Below are 13,185 nucleotides of genomic sequence, written 5' to 3' on the forward strand. Positions count from 1 at the left end.
TTGTAAGTGCATATCTACTACTGGTCAGCTGAGCATCTTTCTAGGGGAAAAAATATACTGCTGCACAATGTCATAATTTCTGAATTCATTTTAGATATCTTCTGTATGGGAATTGCTAGGTCACGGCCTGAACCAATGATTGAACACCAGGTGAGAAGGCATGGTTGACCCAGGGAGCTCAGGTGCAAGTAATGCACGTGAGCTACTGGAAGGGGTGGATGTGGGGTCCACCTCTCCTTACCCTCGTTCAAGGGTTAGTAGCCATAGGAGCAACATCTCTCTTTAGCAATTGTGCTTTTCTTGAGGTGTCCTCAGACTATGGAAAGGGTGAGCTACCTTCTATATCACTTTCTAAACTAAATCTTAATGAATACCTTTGTAAGTGTTCTCCTGTTCTAGTGTTATTATTGGTTTCTTTTGCTCCATCTTCTCCAGTAGGTGTATTGCTTGGCATCTAGCTGGATCAACATAGTAGAGGTCTTCCATTGCTCTGGTGATGTATCTACCAACGTTGTGTAAAGGTTTCTGTTACCTTAGTGAGAGTGAAACGGAAGTGAATGCATACAGGTTGGTAACTGCACCAAGTCCTATATCTCCATTATTTAGAGTTAGTGCTTAGACACTCAGTTCACAGGCAGACGCCTGCATTGAAAACACCTGAACTTATACATTTCTATCTTGAGTTCCTAGCTAGGAAGCTCAGACACAAACACAGGCCAGGGTAGTCCAAAAATAAATGGTCAGGGCAATGAAAATTGAAGATTCCAAAAACCTTTTAAAGTGTATTAATCTCATCCAATTTTAGACAGTGACTGAACTAGGAACTAAGTTTCTTTTATAGCCAGTGTAGGAAAATAGGAACACACAGGGCATAGTTCATCTTTTCTAGTTTATTGGTCTACATTAGGCTGAAATAAATTTCTTCCTAGCAGTGTCTATTTCTCTTCATTGGCAATAAAGATAACTTAGGGCAACTAGTTTAAATTCAGGCATCTACATTTGATCAGAGGACTCCCACCTGTGTGTCTGTAGATAATAGTGTGTGTTAGATCAGAGAGAAACTCTGCACCATCTGCTCCAGACAGTCTTGTCTAAAGCTCCAGCACACCTGAGGTAGCCTTTAGTGGAATGCCAATTACAGGAACAGCTGTATTTATCCTTAAATTTGCCCTGTAGCTAGAGGTACCTAATCCCACCTAGTCATATTATTACAAATATTTTAGAACCATAGCACCACAAACAGAGAAAATACAAACAGATTAAATCAACAAAATTAAACAAACAAATTAGTCCCTTGTTCATTTCATCCATCTCACCAAAATTCTCCATTGTACAGAATACCACGTGGGGAAAAAAGAACTATCAGGAAGGGATTTGAGAAAATATTAAGCAGCTGAAGGAAGAGACTTAGAGCAGGATTTAGAGTTCAGATTAATTATAGTTAATGCTATCAATGAACATAAGACAAAGAAAATGGGAAAGAGTGTTGATGGTGGTGGAAAAAATATGCAAAAATATTATCTTGTTTTGCTATCAGGAAAACATCCAGCAAAGGTATTGTTTCTGCTGTCATTACAGTCAGTCTCTTAGCAGCCTGAAAGTTTAAGCTGCTAGAACGTACCCAGTCTGTTGTTTGGCAACACAAGTTTCCACGGTAACAAAAGCCAGTGCCACTTCTCCTTCTTGCTAATAGATTCTGTCACTAAAATACAGAAACCAGGGCCCTGAACTGACCTGATGGCTCTTGAGAAGGCAGTTATCATGCCATGAAATTCCTGTCTAATACTTCAACACCAAGGTATTCTGAAATATTAAACACACTTATTTATTTTTGCAAAGCTTATTGATGGATTGCAGTGCATTTCAGTTGTTGTGATGCTACATGGAAGGGTGCTAGGAATTTTGACATACTGGTCAGAAGGATACTGAAAGGGCTACTGCTGTTAATTCATTAGCCCATTCTCCCTTGGAAGCATCAGGTAACAGAGAAATCATAGAGATGAAAATCTGCATTCATTCAACAATTTAAAGTCTGTTTATATCATTTTACTCAACTAGGCAGAAACTGTGGAAAACCAGTGACATTTTTTGGTGCATAGTTTACAGTGCTTAAGTAATGACTCCAAGAGATGCTGCTTTTTAATTTTGATACAAGCGCAAAAGCATCCACTAACACATGGAAAAATGTCTTAAGGGAACATGTGAAATAAACAAAAACGGAACTAGACTCCAGTATAATGAATCTCTTAAGTTAGTTCACCATCAGGGAACAAACACAACTCTCACTCCTTCCTCTCCTAGGTCTAACTTTGCACACGTTTCCTGTTGTTCAAATCCCATGAGTTTTTTCTTTGTGAATCATTACTCAGTTCAGTGTAGAAATTCTTTTGAATGTCCCTTAAAGCTGTTCTCCCATTGATCTGCACAATGGCATGCCTCCTGTAGCAGATGGTCTTGTTTTTCTCTTCACAAATTTCCCAAATGTTTCCATCTCCTTTTCTGGACAAATTCAGAAAGAATAAAATTGTTGAATCTGATTAATTTTGCCATTTGTCATAAATTATAACATTTTTATTAGGGCATTTATTTTTGAAGTCATTCCAGTGAAGGCATACTGAGGGGATAATCATACTTCAACATCTACATTTTAACACAAACGTAACGTTTGACTTGAAGATTCAGAATTTTGTCTTCAGGTTTAAAAATTTCCCCTTTATTTAAGATAATAATTGTTGTTACTTCCTTGCCAGCTCGTAATGTTATACCACTCTGATGAAAAATGCTATCAAATGCACGGATACAGCCCACATTCCTCATATCAACTGCTTCACTCTGCATATGAGTTAAGCATAAGTTTACTGTTATGTGAATAAAGCAAAACTGTAGCAAACAGCAAGAGCTAAATATATTCTACCAAAGCAATTTATTCAAAATGGAGCTACAGGCACCATGTGTCCCCTTTGCAGGTCACAAAAAAATAAAGATGCTGGTTTCTCTAGAGATAGTGTTTCATTACTAGCTCATGCACACTTCCAGCTCCTAAGGTAAATATAGGATCATGATGGAATGAGAAAAAAAGAAGAATAACTAATTACTGCTTAGTAAGAAAGAATAATGAAATGAAGTTCTGCATTAAAAAAAAAGAATCTACAGAAATTATCTAAGTTGTGTAGAATTGCAGGATAGCAGGCTTAGAAAATGAATTTAAAACATACACAATTTAAGACATACACAGGAACTGAGGAAAAGAATAACTGAAAACTGGGAAAAAAAAAACAATAGCAAAATTAACTAAAACTTGGAAACATTTTAGAATCATGCTGGAAAAGATCTCTAAGATCATCCAGTCCAACTGTCCATTTACCACCAATATTTCCCACTAAACCATGTCCCTCAGCACAACATCTAAATGTTTCTTGAACACCTCCAGGGTCTGTGACTCCCACCACCTCCCTGGGCAGCCCATTCCAGCGCCTGACCATTCTCTCAGAGAAGAATTATTTCCTAATGTCCAACCTGATTCTCCTCTGGCGCAACTTGAGGCCATTCCCTTTAGTCCTATTGCTCATTATATGAGAGAAGAGGCTGACCCCCTTCTCACCACAACCTCCCTTCAGGTAGTTGTAGAGAGCAATAAGGCCACCCCTGATGCTTTTCAGGTCACCCCTGAGCATTTTATGATGGCTAAAAATATTCTCCGCTAGTAGACAGGATTGAAATTATCCCTACCAATAATTTTGTAATGAATCAGATCCATATACAAAGAACTCGACCGTGTATCTACTGATAAACCCTTCCAATACTTGAAGGGAGCATATAAACAGGAGGGGGAATGAGTATTTACGAGAGTGGATAGCAATAGGACAAGGGAGAATGGTTTTAAACTGAGACAGGGGAGATTTAGGTTAGATATTAGGAGGAAGTTTTTCACACAGAGGGTGGTGACGCACTGGAACAGGTTGCCCAGGGATGTTGTGGATGCCCCAACCCTGGGGGCATTCAAGACCAGGCTGGATGGGGCTCTGGGCAGCCTAGTCTAGTGGTTGGTGACCCTGCACACAGCAGAGGGGATGAAACTAGATGATCTTTGAGGTCCTTTTCAACCCAGGCCATTCTATGATTCTGTGATTATGATAAACAGTTATAATGCCATCAAAACATGCCTAAACAAATATCATTTAAATGTGTAGCTGTTGAGACTTTAACAGCTGGCAATCCCTGATGTTCTGTGATTCTGTGATTCTCTATGAGCCTTCTCTTTTGCAAGCTGAACAGTCCCAGCCTTTTCTCATAGGAAAGATGTTCCAGTCACTTCATCATCTTATCTCCCCTTTGCTAGGCTATCTCCAGCATGCCCCTTTCTCCCTCGTAATGGGGAGCTCAGAACCATACACATGTATTCCAGATGAGGCCTGATCAATGCTGAGTAGAGGGGAACAATCACCTCTCTGAACCTGCTGGCATTCCTAATGCGGTCTTGGGCATCAGACATGTGGAAAGCTAGAATCCCACTCCAGTTTCATAATTTTCTCATGGCTATGTCCTCTCAAAAACCATCAGTGAATCACACAGAATCACAGACTGTCAGGGATTGGAAGGGACCTCGAAAGATCATCTAGTGCAATCTCCCTGCCAGAGCAGGAACACCTACATTAGGTCCACAGGAAAGCATCCAGGCAGGTTTGAATGTCTCCAGAGAAGGAGACCCCACAACCTCTCTGGGCAGCCTGTTCCAGTGTTCTGTTACCCTCACTGTAAAGAAGCTTTTTTCTCATATTTATGTGGAACCTCCTATGTTCTAGCTTGCACCCATTGCCCTTTGTCCTACCATTGGATGTCACTGAGAAGAGCCTGGCTCCATCCTCCTGACACTCACCCTTTACATATTTTTAAACATTAATGAGGTCACCCCTCAGTCTCCTGTTCTCCAAGCTAAAGAGATCTGGCTCCCTCAGCCTTTCCTCATAAGGGAGATGCTCCACTCCCTTAATCATCTTTGTGGTTCTGCACTGGACTCTCTCAAGCAGTTCTCTGTCTTTCTTGAACTGAGGGGCCCAGAACTGGATGCAATATTCCAGATGCGGTCTCACCAGGGCGGAGTAGAGCGGGACGATAACCTCTCCCGACCTACAAACCACACCCCTTCCAATACATCCCAGGATACCACTGGCCTTCTTGGCCACAAGGGCACAGTGCTGGCTCATCAGTGACATGAGTTTAAATATCAGACAATAGAGTACTGGTGTCCAGGTACCCTCAGTACTAAGGCTAAATTTTCACTTCTTTCCATATATGCTGGGATTTCTTACTCTTTTAAATCTAACAATAAAACTGTCTATGTGCTATTTTTGGTTATTTTCAGTGTACTTTATGATAAAAACAAACAAAACGCATTTAACAGTGGTCTATTTAGCTTGATCTTTTTGAAAATGACAGTTTAAGAAGACTGATTTGTGATGGGTAACTGAAATCAAAAGCTGAATTCAGTTCTGTACAGAACAGCCTAGAGTGCCTCATCTTCATTTTCATTAAGCATCCTAGACTACTCTTTAGACACCATCTGCATTTGTTATTGTAACTCAATTGTACAAACAAATATGATGAATGAGAATTACAATTTTTTTGAATCAATTAATTTAGATTGAGTCATACAATAAGGCTAACACTCAGAAGGGTTATGATTATACTGTCTTTTTTTTTTCATCTGGGGCTACTAAGACCATCCTGATGCCACAGAAATATTATGTTCACTTTCTAGTATGTGCTAGAAAACACTTATTTTGTGTAATGATAGACTGCAATGTATAGTTTTATTGCATATTGCATAGTACTTGGTAGTCATTTTATCTTAGCAACAACCATGTGATTGATTCCAGAAAACATGGAGGGTTTGCAGATAACAAAGCAGAATACAACAATTTTCTAAATAGAAATTGTGGAGTGGCTAGTCTAGCTCACTATGGTATGGTAACATGTAAGAGAAAGGCAAAAGTGATAAAATCTCAGAGAAAATGTTCTTAGTTAAAATACATCCAGGTTATTTTTTTTCCCCAGTTAAATTATTTGCTGATATCTTTACAGCTAGAAAAGATCTAAACTATTAGTACACTTGATGAATATTTGCAATCATTCTTTTTCTGTTAGTAAATCTAAAACATATACTTTCTTTTATTCTTTCTCCTCTTTGTAAATCTGATTCACTGTGTGCTCACAATGTATCTTGATTATCACTTTGTTTATCGCTGCGAGATGCTACACCAGCAGATTCAGTCACTACAATCCTGCACTTTGCTCAGATGCAGTTTATCATTCCTTTTTTTGTTTGTTTGTTTGTTTTTTAAGCTTAATGTAGCAATATATTGTGAACCCAATTCTCTGTCTTTATGCTTTAGCTTTCCCCACAGAACACCTGGAAATTAGGAAAAAAAAAAAAATGCAAATAAATATTTCTAAGAGAAATTATAAATAAATTTTATCAGGTTGTATCAAATCATGAATGATTTAATCATGTAAAAAAACAGTTGTTAATTTTCCAATGTACTTTATTTCTTTCTCACACTTCTATTTTCTTCACATAGATTTTAGTAATCATCCTAGGCTTGAAAAATTCTATATGTTCATGCATACATTTATTTAAAATCACTTGGCTTATCACAGTAATTAAAATGTGAAATAATTGAAAGAAAAAAAATTGTATGTATATATTGTATTTGCTGATCATAATGTTATGGGAATTTTATATTATTTTGCACAGAAACATTTGAAAGCTCAAGGAAAATTTTTGAAGACTGACTACAGCAAAGTATTTGGGGTAGATAAAATTGGAAAATTATGTTCAAGCATTTGAAGATAAAAATAAAAAAATAGTGAATTGTAAAAATATTTTATTATTTCTATGATTAGTTCTGACCATTATGTATTAATTATATGGATAACAGAAACTAGCAGTAGTTATTAAAGATCAGAAAAAAAAAATATTTTCAATAATAGATCTGAATTTTGTACATAAGTCATTACTAATCATTATTTCTGTTCTTTTAGATATCAAAAATTAGATTGTAGTATAAAACAAAGGGCAACATTTTAAATTTGCTTCACCTAGCTACTAATTTTATAATCATACTGACTTGTGGGTATAATAAATATCAATTACTGGATAATTTATTTTTCAGAATGACTATGAAACAGGTTAGTTTGCCTAAGCTTTTTTGCATTATTGGTTAAAACAAAAAAATTGAAACAAAAAGGACAATCAAATACACAAAAACAAAAAACACTTTTCCCCTGAAAAAAAAGCCACCAAAACCCACAGTGCTGATTCTCATCAGAACAGTTGCTTTATCACTAAATCTTATTTAAACATAGTAAGGATAGACCACGATTCCTGGAAGCCTTTACGAATTTTTCTCATGGTCTTTTTGTGACTCACTGTATATTGTGCACACAAATTTATACATATGTTCCCACTTTCATGTTTCAGATAACAGAAACATGTCTTTCTTTTGGTGCTGATCTTGCTACTTTTTATCAATGCACTTTGTTTTCCCCTTCAGTTCCCATTGCTTACATTGCATTACTATGACTGAAAAAAAAAAATGCACAATACCTTCCACATCACTGGGCAATCTTAAAAACAAACAAACAAAAAATAGCAGTGGCTAGTGGGTTAAGGTAAGAAGTTCTAATATTATACTCTATTGTAGAAGTGAAATTCACCCTGTCAGTCATTCATTCCTGAAGGCAACATTCTGGAGTCTACTTGAGAATAAACTTCTGACCATACATTGTCCTATTCATGAAGACAATTTAATGTTGCACATTAATAAGGCACAAACGAACATTTAATATTTTGAAGGAACTAGATAACTTCATGCTCTTCACTAGCATACGGCTTATATGCACATTAATGGCTACTACAAACCTAAAGAAAGCATGTTATTTGAATTACTTGTGTCCTATAATACATCTCATAGCTGTCAGAGGAAGGTGAAGAAGAGATCATACCATGTAGATATATACTTACGGTTGAAGTTTTCACAATCCAGTTTCTCTGACCCCCTCCTCTGTGGGCTTTTAAAGTAGATCCTCCACTGAGAGAGTTCATTCTGTTAACAGTGCTCATAGGATTCCGGATATATTAACTGTAGGTGGGACTACTGAAACTTTCTGTAAATTTATATTCTAACCCTGAAAGTCATTGTTCTTGAAAACAATTTTAAAAACTTAGAAGATTTTTAGGTCCTATTCCAGAAACCACACAGTTCAAAGAACTAAAAACTTATAAGATGAAAAATCTGTTAAGAGGATCATGCTAGTGAAGTTACCACAAGCAAAAGGAATAAAGAAGATAGGGGGAATAAAGGCAGTAGAGTGGTCATTGTGAAAAAGTGCATTTTAAATACATTTTGTTCTGTATTAGTCCAAATTGAAAGCCCTTATTGACTGACTAGGGTCATAGTAACCACATTCAGCATTAGTTACTGCAATAAATATTCTAATTAATTTGAGTGTAGCTGATCTACGTGTTATCTGAGTTGTACTAAAACAGCTATTGAAATTTAATTTTAGAAACCGACCTACAAATAGGCAAGTCATAATAACCAAATTTTATTTTCCTGTGAGGTGTATAATAATAATAATTGTGCGAACAAATTGCCTATTAATAGTCTCAACATGCTGATTTTGACCTAATGTAAACAAGATAGTCTGCTAATTATAATTTATCTAACAGCACTGAATGTACCATAAATTAAAGTGCTGCATTTTACAAATGTCATTAAAACTAATCATAAAAAAAGCCTGGTAAGAATTCAAGATTATTCTTTCTGTATTTTTTGAAAGCTGCAAATTGTTACAGTGTGTCCTGAATGAAAAACATGTATGTGATATATTTATTACATGTTCCTAAAGTACGCATAAAAGATTTTGGTATAATTTATGTTTTAAATTTAATTTAGGTGAGATCTATCAGCAGTTCTCAGGCCAGGCACTGAATAAACCTCCCCATGGAAAATAAATAAATAAATAAATAAATAAATAAATAAATAAATAAATAAATAAAAATCTTGCAATTGCACCAGCCTCTCAGCCTCGTATTTATTAGATGGGTTTTCCTGGTCCTTTCCATATCTCTCATTAACACTGAGGAGATAGAAAAAAACACCTGTACTCCTGCTTCATCAACTAATCACCCCAATGCCCTGAAGTCTCTTTAGATAGTCCTCAGGCTAGTCCTCAAGAAGGAGAATATAGGATTTAGTTAGTGGCATGATACAACTAGTCATATGTAGAATCATAGAATCATTTGTGTTAGAAGAGACCTTTAAAGGTCACTTAGTCCATTCCTCTGCAATGAACAAGGGCATCTCAGATAGATTGGGTTGCTCAGAGCCTGGTCCAGCCTGACCTTGAATGTCTCCAGTGGTGGGGCATCCACCACCACCTCTGTGGTCAACTTGTTCCAGTGCTTCACTACCTATATGAAAAAAAATTTCTAAATCTTCCCTCTTCTAGTCTGAAACTATTTCCCCTTGTCCTGTCACAACAGAACCTGCTGAAGAGTCTGTACACTTCTTTCTTACAGCCACCCTTTAGATACAGAAAGGCCACTCTCACATCTCCCTGGAGCCTTCTGTTCTCCAGGCTGAACAGCCTCAGCTCTCTCAGCCTGTCCTTGTAGGGGAGGTGTTCCATCCCTAGGATCATTTTTGTGGCTCTCCTATGGACGCATTCCAACAGGTCAATGTCTCTCTTGTACTGAAGACTCCACATCAGGACACAGTACTCCAGGTGAGGTCTCACCAGCACAAAGGGTCAGGATCACCTCCCTCTACCTGATGGGCACGCTTCTTTTGATGTGGCTGGCTTTCTGGGCTGGGAGGACACATTGCTGGCTTGTGTCCGACCTGCCATCCAACAGTACCTACAAGTTCTTTTCTGCAGAGCTGTGCTTATCCTTTTATCCCTCAGCTTGTATTGATAGTAGGGGCTGCTGCAACCCAGCTGCACGATTAGACATTTGGTGCAAAATTTTGGACAGGTTTAGACATGGGATTTTATTATTAAAAATCATGTAACCAGTAGAACTGTCTCCAAAACAGTAACTGATACTTATATCGGAACAGATTTTTTTAAACAGTTAACTTTATGAACACAGTTCTCTTGACCCTTGTCCATGGTTCCAAATATGTCTTCTGTTCTAACTGACCTCTAATTCTAAAAGTTCATGGTTCTTCAGAAGATCATGTCATATGTACTGACCTTATGCAATTATCTCAGTCATTCTATATCATCATAGCTGGCACTTGTTATTATATAGTTATTTAAATGCTGAATCAAGTCCCCGCTCAGAAGAGGCACTGGAGGTCAATATTTATTTACTGAAGAGTAGGTGTCTAGAGCCATTTGGGGTGTCTTAGGTCTGAGATAGGGGACTTCATCTAAGTAGATATTATACTCAACCTACAGAAAAATAGTGATCCACTGGAGCAAATCTAGAAGCCAGTTGTTATACTCTGCACTGCCTTAAACTGCACCAGATGATCATGTACAGCAGCTACAGTAGGATTTTAGATAACCATTGCACATTGGTAATAGTTACATAACCATCTAACACAGCCATCTGTGGAATATTTACTGGAGGTAACTTATTGAAATGTCCACCTCTTGAAAGACGGTAAAACTCACAAAACAGAGGTATGTTTGACTACAGTCATTCAAGCTCCACCGGAATGTAAGAAAACTGAATAAAAATGGCTTAACTTATAGTATATATACTACCTATGCGTATATAAGTAGTCCTGAAAAGGACTAATCGTGGTGATTATGTTGAAAAACAGCATTTTTGTAATACAGAATTTGCATTAATAAACAGTGTTTTTGTGCCCTTTGTATCTGTAGTAGTTTCCATGGAAATAAATAGGAGATATTAATTTTGGAGCAACCTATGTAGATGATTGAATTTAGATTTGTGGTTCTAGAACTGAAACTTACTGAACTGAAACCTGTCATAATACTTAATAATAAGCTATTTATATATGGCATAAGGTCAGAGTTGCATTCATTTCAAAAATCTTCTTTAGCTTATTAGTTGAAGCTGAGGTCATGGGAAAAACTAAGTCCAGTCAATTCAATTTCATTTGCAAGCTTCCAGCACCCTGGCTGAGTGGAGTACTGAAAATCATTACTGATTCATTCAGAAAGAGGTTTTAGAGTATCACATTTTTCTGGGAATTGGAGAGAGACACATAGAATAATAGAATCATAGAACTGTTCAGGTTGGAAAGGACCTTCAAGATCATTAAGTCCAACCACAACCTAACCACACTACCCTAACTCTAACAACCCACCAATAAATCATGTCCCTGAGCACCATATCCAAATGGTTTTTAAACACAGTCAGGGACGGTGACTCAACCACCTCCTTGGGGAGCCTATTCCAGTGTCTAACAACCCTTTCTGTAAAGAAGTTCTTCTTGATATCCAACCTAAACCTCCCCTGGCACAATGTGAGGCCATTTCCCCTTGTCCTGTCACCTGTCACCAGTGAGAAGAGACCAACCCTGCTCTCACTGCAGTCACCTTTCAGGTATTTGAAGACAGCAATAACGTCTCCCCTCAGCCTCCTCTTCCCACACTAAACAGCCCCAGTTCCTTTAATCTCTCCTTGTGGGGCATATTCTTCAAGCCCTTCACAAGCCTTGTTGCTCATCTTTGGACCTGCTCCAGCACCTCAGTCTCCTTTCTATACTCAGTGCTCAGTACTCAAGGTGGGGCCTCACCAATGCCGAGTACAGGGGCAGGATGACTTCCCTAGTCCTGCTCACCACACCATTCCTGAGACAAGCCAGGATGCCACTGGCCTTCTTGGCCACCTGGGCACACTGCTGGCTCATATTCAGCTGACTGTCCATCAGCACACCAAGGTCTCTTTCCATCAGGCAGCTTTCTAGCCACTCCTCCCCAAGCCTGTAGGGTTGCCTGGGGTTGTTGTGACCAAAGTGCAGGACCCAACACTTTGCCCTGTTGAAACTCATATGGTTTACCTTGGCCCATTGATGCAGTCTATCCAGGTCCCTCTATAGTGCCTTTCTACCCTTTGGCAGATCAACACATTGTTTGCTTTTTCTGAAATGAGCAGGGAATTGTTCATTACTGAATATCTTTTTAAGTGACGTGAGAACGTTCAGGCAATATTTGTTGAAGAGAAACTTGATGTGTCCATAAAATATGCTATATATGTATCTACTGCTCACATACAGTTGTCCTGAAGATAAAGCAGATGAAGGAAAAAAAAAGGACAAATAAATAAATGAAAAATTTTTCAACTTTTAGGTATGATAAGTACTATCACAATGAGAAAACTTTTTAAAAACTTGCAAAATTACATAAGTTGCTCTGAAAGTAATGCCTCTTGTTTATTTCCATGGAAACTACAACACATACAAAGAGCACAATAACACCATTAGATACAGCATATTCTCAGCTACAAAACGCTATTTTTCAACATAGTCACCACTATTAGCTATGTATTTTCACCAGTGATGGACAAGATGTCCTTTGTGTCATGCTTGTCAAATTCTGCACAAGCAGAGGTGATCTACTCTCACTTGCCACTGTTGACACGTGCCACCCTCCACCTCACTATGCTCACCTCCAATGTTTTGTTTCCATAAACATTCAGGAAGTATCAATGAATGTAAATTAGTGTATTTTTTTCCTCATGGTGCAATTCAATGTCACAGCTTTACTTCATACACACTTCCACGTCAGATGCCATTTTTGTCAGACAGCCTCTCTGCAACAAAAAAATATGGAATATTGAGGGAAGGTTCATCCTCTACTGCCATATCACTAACATCTGCCTCTGAAATTGTGAGCCAATTCAATAAAATAGGCATTACTTTTGGAGCAGCCCTTGTAATGTTATTTTCAATTCCTTTCTTTTGTATCCATGAGGCTATTTTGCCTGGCCTCTGTAAATTTTTTACTCTTATTTCAGTAATACATCTTTCAGTTATAATAAATTGATGGCTGACTATCTACAAGATGGTAATTAATGATGTATATATCACCTTTTAAGCCTACACGTCACATAATTTAAAAATAGGAGACAGAGCAGGGTGACTAAAAGGTACATGGTCTCAGGACTTTATGTATATCAGACACTTATTCTTCAATAAGATT

The sequence above is a fragment of the Numida meleagris genome, chromosome 1 (assembly GCF_002078875.1).
Source record: "Numida meleagris isolate 19003 breed g44 Domestic line chromosome 1, NumMel1.0, whole genome shotgun sequence".
NCBI lineage: Eukaryota > Metazoa > Chordata > Aves > Galliformes > Numididae > Numida > Numida meleagris.